Here is a 12,702-nt window from a genome sequence, read left to right on the forward strand (position 1 = left end):
TCCTTAACTCCAGTTCCAGGGGAATCTGAAACCCTCTTCCGAACTCCACGGCATTGCACGACAGGGGTGCACTGGCATACATGCAGACAATACACTCATACACATAAAAAATGAAAATAAATAAAAATAAAAGAATTAAACTAGAACTTAATATAGTGCCTGGCACTCATAAACTTTAGCTTTAGCTTGATTTATTCTGTTACTGAAACTCGCTCCCCTCTGCTGTCTTGCCCCACTCAGACCCACTCAGCTCCAGTAAGTGGTGGTTCATTTATTAATAGATCTTAGAAATGAAGTGCAGCTGTGCTACATGCTAAGAATCCATCCTGGACAATATACACAGTTACTTGGAAAACCCACCTAGACACAACAGGTAAATGTCAACTGAGTACCCTCCCCCCTTCCATTTCATACTTTTGGCTGTTCAAATTTAAATTTTATTCTTCCCACAAAACTGCTGTAAATATGTCCTTCCAGTCACCTTGCTAGTGGTACCTTCTCAATTGCAGTGCTCTGATTTTTCAAGAATGCTTCTCATTATAATCTTACTTGTACTTTACAACAAATCCAACAAAATAGATGTGACCATCCTGCTAAGGTGAAGACATGCATGGGCTCACAGTTACCTAGTGACAAAGCAGCTATCTCAGTCTGCTGACTGAATTATGAGTGGGTACAAAGAAAAGGACACTCCAACTATCATTGCACAACCAGAAATAGCTGTGTACAGGATACTTAAACACATGATGACCAATGTCATAAGTCTCTTTATTAAGCAATTTTGTTTTTAATATATATGTATGCACATTCATATGCATATGCATACAGTTTCTTTGCTATAGAACTGTGCAGATATTACTGAAAATTAGAAAATATAGAAATAGCATAAAAGGGGCTGGAGAGATGACTCTGCAGTTAAGAGCACTGACTACTCTGACAGAGGACAGGGTTTGAGCCCTAGCACCCACATGGCAGATAACAACCATCCATAACTCTAGTTCCAGGGGAATTCAATACCTTCTTCTGACCTCCATGGGCATTACACAACATGGGCACACTTACATACATGCACATTCATAGATATAACAAATAAAATATTAAAAAGAAGTAGGAAATAAAACCATCATTCAGTTTTGATGACTCACTCTTCACAGTTTAGAATGTTCACTCAAGTGCTTTTTCAATACATTAACTATGAGCATAGTCTACAGCCTCATTAAATGCACATCACTTAGGCCTGGGGAGATGGCTCAGTGGTTAAGAGGGCTGGCTGTTCTTTCAGAGGAGGGTTTGATTCCCAGCACCCACATGGCAACTAACAACCATCTGTAACTCCAGCTCCAGGGAATCAGACACCTTCTTCTGACCTCCAGGGGCACTGCATGATGTGGATACGCTTACATACACTCAGGCAAAACATTCATACACACAAAATAAAAATAATAAAATATTTTAAACTCATGTCACTTATATGCATTTGTTTTCACAAAATTTAAAGGTAACTGTATGTCACATTCAAAATAGCAAAATCCAAATGTAAAAATCCCTACCTCCTTGAGGTAAAAAAATCACAGCTTTTAATTCAAAACTGCTATAAACTTGAGAAAGAAAACAACTATGCAGAAAGAGACATTTGAATAACTGGCAGAGATTCTGTCAGGGGGTTGTGGTTTTTTAAAGGATGTTCTTTTTCTCACACACAGCCATGTGGACGGAATAGCTCAGTCAACCAGCTGACCAGGAAGCCACAAAAGCATGCAGAGACATTCCAGTGGTGCCTCAGGACAACCACAGGAGTGTCTTTCCTCCTACTTTCTTTCATGTCAAATCTCTCTGAAACCATGATTGATACTAAAACAAAGCAGTGACCACTAGCATGTGGACAAGTGATAAAGAGTCTTTATCCAGCAGAGTAATTCCAGCCAGCCAGAGAGGATGGGCAGGGACCTCAAGATGTACAGAAAATAGGAGGAAGGTGCAGGATCTGGCATTATCCCAGTCTGTGATGGCTTCTTCAGGGCTTCCCCAGGAATTACAGACTTTGCTAGAAGGGCAGATGGAAGAAGAGACCCCTCTTCTAAGCCAGGAATTATGCCCATGCTTTACAAAGGTGTCTCTTTTCAGGTACACAACTCCTTAGTATTGTTATTTTATAAGTGAAGTAGGTGAGATTCAATAATATTCAATAAGTTGCCAAGGGAAATGTCACACAGCAGACCACAGCAAATTTGGGCTTCTCTGACAGGGAGCTAACATTCTTCCTAAAACTTTTCCTGTCCCAAATAGTCACATATACACATATGCACAAGTGCCAAAGTGCATTTTCCATCTCATTCTGCACCAATGATTAACTTGTTATTTTCTTTCCTTCATTAATTCCTAAGCTATAGAACCTTAAGAGTTGGTAAAATGGGACCTTTTCCTGGTTACCACTAGGTCTTCTAAGCAAACCCGAATTCCCTGGAACTGGAACTACTGATAGTTGTTAGCCACCACGTGAGTGCTGTGAACCAAACCCAGGTCCTCGGCAAGAACAGACAGTGCTTTTAACTGCTAAACCATCTCTCCAGCCCCCATAGTGGTGCTTTGGTAAAGGTATCAAAGGAGTCATAAATTTCTCTCATTCAAAATGTCAGATGGACTGTGATAGTTCCTGATTCAGTCTCACCACTCTGATTTAAATTCTTTATTATAGACTCAGTTTATTAGGACCATCTGTTTAAATTTGTGGTATTTTTTTCTGTACTGATCTGTGGCTCTAAGCATATCAAATATTTTGTCTTATATTTTAAACTCTCACAAGTTAGAGACCTTGATCATTTATCATATAAGCATGCCCACCTCATTTGTTACCTGCTACAATCATTTTATATATTCCTAAGCAATCAAAACTTCAGCCTGGCCAGACATGGTGGTTCATGCCTTTAATTCCAGCACTTAGGAGGTAGAGGCAGGTGAATCTCTGTGAGATCAAAGCTGCCCTGGTCTACATAGTGAGTTTCAGGCCAACTGGGGCTACAGAGAGACCCTGTCTCAAAAAGACCAACATTTAAAAAATTAAATCAATCTCATATTTAAGCACAATGCTAGCAATTAAGTTAATTTTCCAAATAATCATCATCTCTGTCCTCAAGTGTGGACAGACACACATACCCTAAAACTGAAATATATTTTCACCATCCTGAAATGATCCCCCCCACAAAAAAAGTAGAAATGAGCCATTAGCAAAGTACTCCATATGCAGAAAGGTAAAACTGGCTGATATCCCAAGGGATTCAAAAGTATTTCATAGAAGCTGTGACATCTTAGCCTAATGCTGAGGAATGAATCATATTCTACAGGCAGAGAAGGGCAGACAGTTGGAATAACTTGAGCAAAAACTTAAGAGGCATGAAAACTCATGGAGAGTGTTTAATTATGGTTAAGGCATGACTTAGCTTTTTCAAAATATTATTTCCATCACTGTTCACTTGGAGACTTAACAGTTTCATTAGACAATCTTTGGTAAATAAAAAACAGGTCTGACGATGTTTATGACATTATGTTTCCTAACATTAGGATACCTTTCATATTAACATTTTGTCACTGAAAATCAAATGAATAGTCTGTTTAATAAAAACTTTGGATGAAAGAGCTTAAATTACTGAATTGCACAATTCTAGGAGAACTTCATTGCTAACTAAAAATTATTCTCAGTTTGGGAATTCCATCAGGACATAAGGAACACCAGGTACACTAATAGCAATGCCAAAGGAAAAGAAAGAGAATGGCTTCCTGATATAGATGATAGATAGAGACAGAAATAGATGATATACGATTGATTGATAGATAGATGATAGATAGATAGATAGATAGATAGATAGATAGATGATAGATGATAGATAGATGATAGGATAGATAGATAGATAGATAGATAGATAGATAGATAGATAGATAGGTCTATATATGGTCAATACATATTAACAATTGGCTATCGCTTAGATTATAATCCTTTTTCCCCTTCTTGCTGCTACTAGGTTTCTAAGTCTCCTAAAGTCAGGTGGTAGGAGAAGTCAACAGCACAGGCAGGCAGCAATGCTTTTATGTCCTTAGGAGAACTCAAGGGGAAATAGAGAGATCAATTACTTTAAGAAAACAAAGACCCAGGAGACTCTTGAATGCATATGCTCAGTGATGACTTCAGGCCACAAGAATGAAGGCACAGGGCCAAAAATGGAAGAGGTGTTATGTGGAAGGGGAGAGGTCTGATTGAAGTTGTTCTGAATGGTGAAAGGAGCTCTCCAGCTCTCTAGGGGAGCTCAAAGGGGAGGCAGAGAAATGGAGAGTGGAGATGGAGCCTTTCAAAAAGGAAATCAGCATGTGAGCTGTGCCTTCCTACAACTTCTGCAGCCAAGTAGAACAAAGTGGCAAAGAAACACTGAAAGAATAAATGACCTGGAATTATTGGCCTCGCCAAGCAGAACCTGCTTGGTTTCAAAGCAGATGTAGAAAAATTGTGGTCACACAAGATTTTCATCACTGTAGATATTCTCTTAAGCTTTGTTATCTGACAAAACATTGTTGAACATGTAAAATGTTATTGCAAGAATCACAGGAGTAACCAGGAAAATTTTGTCTCTTGGTACAGTATTAGGGAATGGCATTTAGCTACAATTTTGCACCATAATAAAGTTGTCCATAAATATAACCTATAAACACAGAAGGTAAGACATAAATAACCTTCATGAGCTATCCAAGGGCTAAATGATAGGCCCTTGGTATTTTGCTGTGAGTAGTTATTTTAAAAGAAAAAAAATTAGTTGACCCTTGTTGGATTTTAAATCATCATAAAAAAGACTTTTATAAAGAAATTGAAACATTGGGGGATAAAAGGCTCAGGGTTTTGCAGTGTTGCCTACAGAGCCCACCATATTTATTCCGGTTACTCTGTGTCTAGAGTTACACTGGCTGCAAATTCAACTGCAATTTGCACAGTAGCAATTCATGTATTTGCTTTAAAAATAAACATTTTCTGCCAACCCTTAAAAATGCTTTCTGCCAAAGCTGAGCACTGCTGTCTTCTCAAATGAGAAACAGTGAAACTAATTTTCATACAAGATTTTTCTCTTTACATGCTACTTCCCAAAACATCTTCCCTCTTCCTATCACACTGCATGCCCAGCACCTGCTTCTTAGACTGTATTAAGCAAGCCCCATCTTCTTTCACAAAAAGCTTAAAGATCCAATAGAATTATGGGTACATACTCCAGGCTCTGGTGCCCCAGCCATATCTCCTCTTTTCTGCTTACTCATCAAAATGAAATGATATCGCATTTCTTCTCAGAGGAAGAAGGTACTTGAGAAACACGGGCATCTAAAATGTGGAGAACTTGGATTTGAATCCCTATTCCATCAATATGCTCTCTTCGTTGGTATTATAATACCACTGAAACTGTTGCATTTCTGCCAAACGGGGACTTCCCAAAGAGGCTCGTTACAAGACTCAATGAGTTTTTCCCTGTGAAAGAACTTTGTAAGGCATAATGTTTTCTACTCTACAAAGGTAATTATTATTTCAGAAATATTTAGAGAAAGGGCTACAATGATGCTTCAGCAGTAAGAGAGTACTTCTCTTGTGGGTGGCCTGAGTTCAGATCCAGCACCCATATCAGGTGGCTCATACTGTCTGTAACTCCAGCTCCGGGGGGATCTGTCACCTTCTTCTGGCCTCTGCCAGAACCCTCAGTAATATGCAACCCCCAAATCTTATAGAAACTGAGAAAGTTAAAGCTATATTTAGGGAAGACCTATTGCATTTATATGCAGAATATAGATTTGAACAATGTATAGCAATCAAACCTGAAGAAGGCAAACTCTCAATTGTCAAGAACCTTAAAATATAAGAGAATAAATACAAACACCTTAATAGTTAAAACACAAGACAACAGGGCCTAAAAGGATGGTTTGATAGTTAAGAACTCTGGCTTTTCTTAGAGAGGACCTGGATTCAGTTCCCAAAACGCCCTCATCTAGCCTCCACAGGCATTGAACACACGTGGTACATTTACTTATGAACATAAAATAAATATAAATAAAATTTTTAAAAACTAAAACCACAGGACAACAGATAGTAATTACTTTATGAAATACCCAGAGAACTTCCACTCAGTTTAAGAAACCTCCATGAGATTGGCTCTTAAAGCACAAAGGTAAACATGATAGTTATTATCACCTGTTAAGCAAGGGCAGACATACAACAATGGCAGTATATACAGATGCAGACAAACTAGAGAGAATGTGTATATTGGGAGTTAACTAAGCCTAGTAGAAAGACACTTAAACACTTGGTCTAGATGCTCAAGGACAAAATTTGATGGAACCAAAGACTAGATTTTCATTTCCAAATGAGGTACAAAGAACCAGATCTGATAACGGATGGGCCGCCAGTCCTATAAGGCAGATAGCTACTGGGACAAGGTGGAGGTGAACATGGAGATTCAACTCAGCTGAGAAAGCACCCCACAAAGAGAATAATGGAAAAGTTCGCACTTAGGGCAAGCAACAGCAGTAACCTATCATGGTGGCATGTTAGTTCATTTTCTCATCTCTTTGACCAGACACGTCAGAAGCTATCTAAGAGAGAAAAGGTTTACTGTGGTTCACAGATCTGAGGGAACAGTCTATCCTGGTGGGGAAGGCATGGTGGCAGGAGAGGCTCCACACATGGTAGTAGGAATTCACAGTGTGACTTCTTAGCATCTCGCATCTTGGCTGATCAGAAAGCAAAAACAGAGCTCAGGTAGAAAGTGGGCTGGTCCTATCCCCCTTATGATCTACCCCTAATTCCTTATATCCCAGTCTAGGTCTTTTATCCCAGAAATTCCACAACTAACCAAAACAGTATAGTCGACTGGAGACCAAGGGTTCAAATACATGAGCCTGGGTGGGACATTTCAGATCTAAATCATAGAGTCAAAAAGAAGAGAACAGTGTCAACCAAGGTCAGGAAGCTAAGGGATGGGAAAGCAAGGATACTGGTTAGAGGAGGATAAGGTCTAGAACAGTCTTCCTGCTTGTTGTTTTGCTTGTTCATTTGTTTTAAATAGCAGTTAAAATAAAATAACTATATGCTAGGCATTGTTCTAGGCATTTGATCTGCAGTAATTCATTTTTACACATTAACTCGGAGTACAATTATCTAGCACTGGAATAATAATAAAGCTAAGAACAGGGTGAGCTGACAGCATCTGTGGTCTAAGAGAAAGAACCCAGTGCAGGGAAACAGACAGACAGAAGACCAGAGGGAGAATGTTACTGAAAATCAAAACAAGAAGAGGTAAGAGATAAAAGGTTACTGTAATATCCCTTCATATGTGATTCTTGGACTCCTAATATCTCTAGAATAGGTATTATCACTATTATAATCAGAAAACTAAACAATACAGAAATAAGAGATCAAGTCTACCATGCTGGTACATGCCTGTAATCACAGTACTTCAGAGGCAGAGGTAAGATGATCAATAGTTCAAGATCCTCCTTGGGTATTTAGCAAGCTCAAGGTCAGCCTATATTATGTGAGAAACTTTCTCAAAAAAAAAAAAAGAAAAGAAAAAAGAGTTCACTTTGATACCTTTAAGTGCCTTCAATTTTTTTATATATTTCATCTAAGTAAAAAGTTTTCTACCAGTATGGCAGCACATATATATAATTTCAACACTGGGAAGGCAGAGACAGGCAGGCTCATAGAGCTCACTGATTGGTAAGACTAACCAAATGGATGAACTTCAAGCACAGTGAGCCTGTCAAAAAATAATAAAATGAAATAAAAATGGACAGTGACTAAGGAAGATACCCCCTTCAGCCTCTGGTATCCACATGCATACATACCCACACCTACATTTATACACACACACACACACACACACACATACACACACACACACACATACACACACACACAGAGCCCCCAAAAAACCAAAACCATACTCTCCAATAAAAAGATCCTTGACAACAGAAATGGATCTTTATTTTTCCTTATCTCCATCATCTAGCACCTAGGGTGTGTGTGTGTGTGTGTGTGTGTGTGTGTGTGTGTGTGTGTCTACATGTAAGTGTGGGTGTGTATGCATGTGGACACCAGAGGTTGAAGGGGGTGTCTTCCTTAGTCACTATTTTTATTTGGATTTTGGGATACATCCTAGATCTAGTTTGTTTTTAATTAAGATAAGGATTTTATGTGAGATTAGAGTCAAAGCTACGCACCAAATTATTTCTTTTCTTCTTTTCTTCGTTTTCTATAAATACACACACAAACATCAATAAATAAATAAAATACTTAAAGTAATAAGAATTTCCACCCTTCAATCAATAGTTGAAACTGAAGAATCACACTCCAAATCAGAAATCACAGGGTAAGACAATTCTTACTTCCATCTTAATTAGTAGCTCACTGAACCAAGGATCTCTGTTGGGTTGCTTGGTTTCATTCCTGGTGGATTTCAGTTTTCCAGCTACATAGCTCAATTAAGACCCTTTCCTCAAGAGGCAGAGATTCTTTTTCTCCAATTCGCAAAAGGCAGAGAAACCTAATTCTCCTAACTCTCAGTGTGAGTGGATCTTTGTCATATAAAACCTCTGGCTTAAGTTCACTGGCATATTTCCTTATCAAAACCCCACCCTTCATCTTCAATAATACACAATAAAACATCTCAGGTGATGAACTCTTCCTAGTTTTCCTAGAACTTCCTCAGTTTTAGTATCAAAGATTCTTATCCTGGGAACCACCTCCGATCCTCATCCTACGCTGACAAGATGGCTGGTGTGATAGCTGAGCTTGGTTGTCAACTGACTGCATCCGAAATTAACTAAAATCCAAGGGACTTTTTTGATATGATTATTTGAAGCCAGAAGATGACCCTAAATGTGAGTAATACCTTCTGTTGGCAGCCCATAATAAAGGACATGGCAGACGGGAGCTTTTGCTTTTTGCCTGCTTGCCTTCTCTCTCACTGGTGAATTTATCTATCTTGCTGCTGTGATATTTATTTTCTGATATTAGAACAAAATTCTTTGGGTGCTGAAAACTAGCAGCTCTCCAGGAATCTTCTGGGCCTACAGCACCAGATAGGGACTACCTAGCCTCATGGACTAAGCAACTACCAGATTCTCAGTAGCTCCAGTGTTAGACAGCCATCATTGGACTACTGGGACTCTATCTAATCAATCCCCATATATCAGTTATGTTTCTTTAGAGAACCATGACTAATACAGTTGGTTACCCTGAAACAACCAGAATCAGCATCCAATCTAATATAAAAACTCTAAACTTCTGGCTCCACCCTTCAGCCAACTTTTCTTCATTGATAGTGATGAATAATATTTGCCAAAAAGAACCAGATTATAGCTACCCACCATGCTTTAAATTTGTTACATGGAATCGTCCCAACAACTGTGTAAAGTAACTGCTCTTGATCCAATATTTTAAGAAAGAATCTGAGTGTCTCATAAGTGGCCTCCCTTAAAGGAAACTGGTAGCAAGGAGTCAAGCTGAGATTGAGGCCCAGTTGGGCCAGACTTCAAAGAATGTGCTCTATCTACTTCATGTTCCATGTCTTACATTCCAAAGCCCACCAAGCACAATCAACTTCTAGACAGCCCGAATGAAGTAGATTGTATATGAGCTAAAGAAAAATCAAGATAGCATAAAGGAAGACTAAAAATAATATATATATATACAAATATAATCAAACGTAGAGCAGAAATAAGATAACTAGCAGCTAATTGAAAGATGAGACACTGCCCCAGTCAAATTCATCGAATTCTTTTGTTAATAAACACTTTATTTTCCATCTGCCTTCTGTCCATCTTACTCAAGTGTCTGCGGAAGAGCTCAGGACCACTCGGTGGTTGTTCCAAACTATTCAGTGGCCTGAGCAATAGGAGCTGCAGACCAGTCCTCAGTGGTCGGATGGGCACTACAGTCTTCAGTAGGGAACCACTGGATAGGCACAGAGAGCACCTGCACGCCCTCAGACCAGTCTGCCTCCTCTGGCTGAGCCACCGTGAACCCAGGAGCTGGTGTGGTCCATTTGCCCTGAAATCCCTCCTTGGTCACAACCTTTTCAACAGTGGCTTGCTCTTCCTTCTCAACTTCATCAGGGTCTCTGTAGAAATAGAAATCAGGCATGACCTCCCACAAGTGCTCATAAGAGATGGTGCCATGCATGTGTAGAATTTCCAGGGTCAGCATCCACCACATCGGACCCAACAAGCGAGCTTCCTTATTGTTGTATGGGATGACAATGTCTCCATTGCTCAGAGGAGAATCTGTTACACAGAGCGATGGTAGGTAGGTTGATATAAGACGCTTCTGTGAGGAGCTGGTGGTCAACCCTAGGGTCATGGCTTCCTGAAAACATGGCTTCCTGAAGGCTGTTTGGCTCTGGACAGTGAAGGTCCCAGGAGAGAAGTGACCAGCAATTGGAGTGGCTCCATCAAACTTCAGCACAACTGGCTGGCCAGTGATCCTGGAGGAAATGACACTGACATCAGCAGGGTTTTCAATGACACCAATAGCACGAGCTGCCAGCCCCAGATTTCCCCAGGTCCTTTACAAATTTATGATTTCCATACTATCGCTTTTCCTCTAGTACTTACTGTTCCATACAAGGTTGGTGCTGCCTAAAGGTGTTCCTGCTGCAAGGAATTTGAGCACATCCTCTTCCTTCATTTGCAGGACATCAAGGGCTGCAGACATTGTGTACCTTCCCTTTAAGTCAGGATGGGAATCAGCAGCCATAAAGGCAGGATTCTTTGTAATATCCTTTCAAGTATTCAAGTAAAATATCACCTTAGGTTAAAAGCAATGTTCTATTCATATGTATGAAATATTTATTTCCAGTCTGATTGAATAAGAATGTCTAATGTACATATGATCTGTTGTTTAAATTTTGGTTTTTTATTTATCTTACATGCTTACAAATAAACAGAATCATACAGCTGCTAAGAACGGACTGAAGGCACCCTACCCACTTCTAGCCTTGGGCCCAGGCCCACTCCTGCTCTTCTGCCTCAGATCTCTGGACTAGCTTCCTAACCCAGACTATCTTAACCCTCCAGCTTAGTTTGTTCGACCTCCACAGGCTGTCCCCACCCTTGGCCTCCTGATCTACCTGCCACAAACCTACCTACCACCCTGGTAAGTCAGATCCTGCCCACTGCATCTTGATTTCACTGTACCCTGAGCAGTTCCACTCTCTCTCCGCACGCAGTCCTCCTTCCCACCCTGGACCCAGGTCTTCTTCTGCTCTTTCCACCTCAGATCTCTAGACTGCCCTGTTAGTCCAGACTCACCCACTGCATCCTGATCTTCGGCACCCAGACCAGCTCAGTTCTCCAGCTTACACCCTCCACAGGTTGTCCCCACCTCTCACCTTGCCCTTGGCCTCCTGATCTGCCTACCACAGATCAGTCTACCACAGACCAGCCTACTGCCCTGGGAGAACCTGAAGCACGCACCAACTAACTTTTCATATCTGAGTAGAAAGAATGAACATAAGGAAATAGAGACTTTCAGACCTCTGGAGACTTTCTTGTATGAACTTGCAACAATGGTAACAGCATGCACAAGACCCATGCCGACTCGATCAGACAAAAACCCAGCATAGAACTGGGGAAACAGGCAGCAGTTTCCAACCCTAACCACGAACCTATTGGCAACTGATTACTATGTGGTAAGGGAAAGTAGATCTTCTTTAATGGAGTGACTCTAGATAGGCTGACTAGACTCCAGTGGGTGAACTTGTATGGAGGGACATCTGGGTACAAATGCTTGACTGGATAGGACTTAGCACATATGACATTAGTGCATGAAATCTGGTGCAGGGTGGGGCCTAAGGGAAGGTGCAGATGGGGAAGGAGATCTAAATTTGATTAATTTATTATCCAAACCTATGACTTCCAAAGGCACCCACACACATACACAAAATTGAAAAGTAATGAATATAAATATTTTAAAGTATTGATTTATAATTTAAATCTCAGCTATGCAGATTCATTATTGGCATATATTCAAATCAGCATATATTTCTGGAACAACATAATTTCAAAGATATTGTATTATACCAGTATCTAACCACATATCTGTCCTATTAAGTGTCACCTTTTGCTGAATTCTTAGAAAGGTGCAAACCAAAGCACATTGCCTTCCTGAACCCCTTCACTGAGAAAGAAAACTGATGTATATTAGTGTGACAGGGAGTGAAACCCAACAACACAAGGCAGCTAATGGCAGGAGCTCCAGGAAAATCTCTCAGCAGACCAATAGACATTATATATAGATCTTTAATTAATTTTTAAAACTGTTAAAATTATTTTTATTTTATGTGTATGAGTGCATTGCCTGCATATATATGTATGTAAGTGTGCCTATGTCATGCAATGCCCGCAGATGTCAGAAGAAGGCATCAGATCCACTGGAACCAGAGATACGGATGTTCGTTAGCTGCCATGTGGGTGCTGGGAACTGAACCTGGATCCTTGCAAGAGCAGTCAGCGCCCTTAACCTTGGAGCCATCTATTCAGCCCCTATTCTTTTTTAAATATATGCTCTTCACTCTGTCTTTAGGTTGTTCAGCATCTTTTAAAAAAATGGTAGTGATTATCTCAGAAATGATTGTCTACCAGATATACAAATGAAAGAATCAATAACCAGCTTTAAAATTC

At 40.0% G+C, this 12,702-nt stretch overlaps 1 pseudogene; it reads right to left on the bottom strand.

The window, feature by feature from the left end:
- Positions 1-9,868: 9,868 nt before the first annotated feature.
- LOC103752488 lies at positions 9,869-10,735 on the bottom strand (annotated as a pseudogene).
- Positions 10,736-12,702: the final 1,967 nt, after the last annotated feature.

This window comes from Nannospalax galili, unplaced genomic scaffold (assembly GCF_000622305.1).
Source record: "Nannospalax galili isolate Female #2095 unplaced genomic scaffold, S.galili_v1.0 scaffold206, whole genome shotgun sequence".
Classification (NCBI taxonomy): Eukaryota; Metazoa; Chordata; class Mammalia; order Rodentia; family Spalacidae; genus Nannospalax; species Nannospalax galili.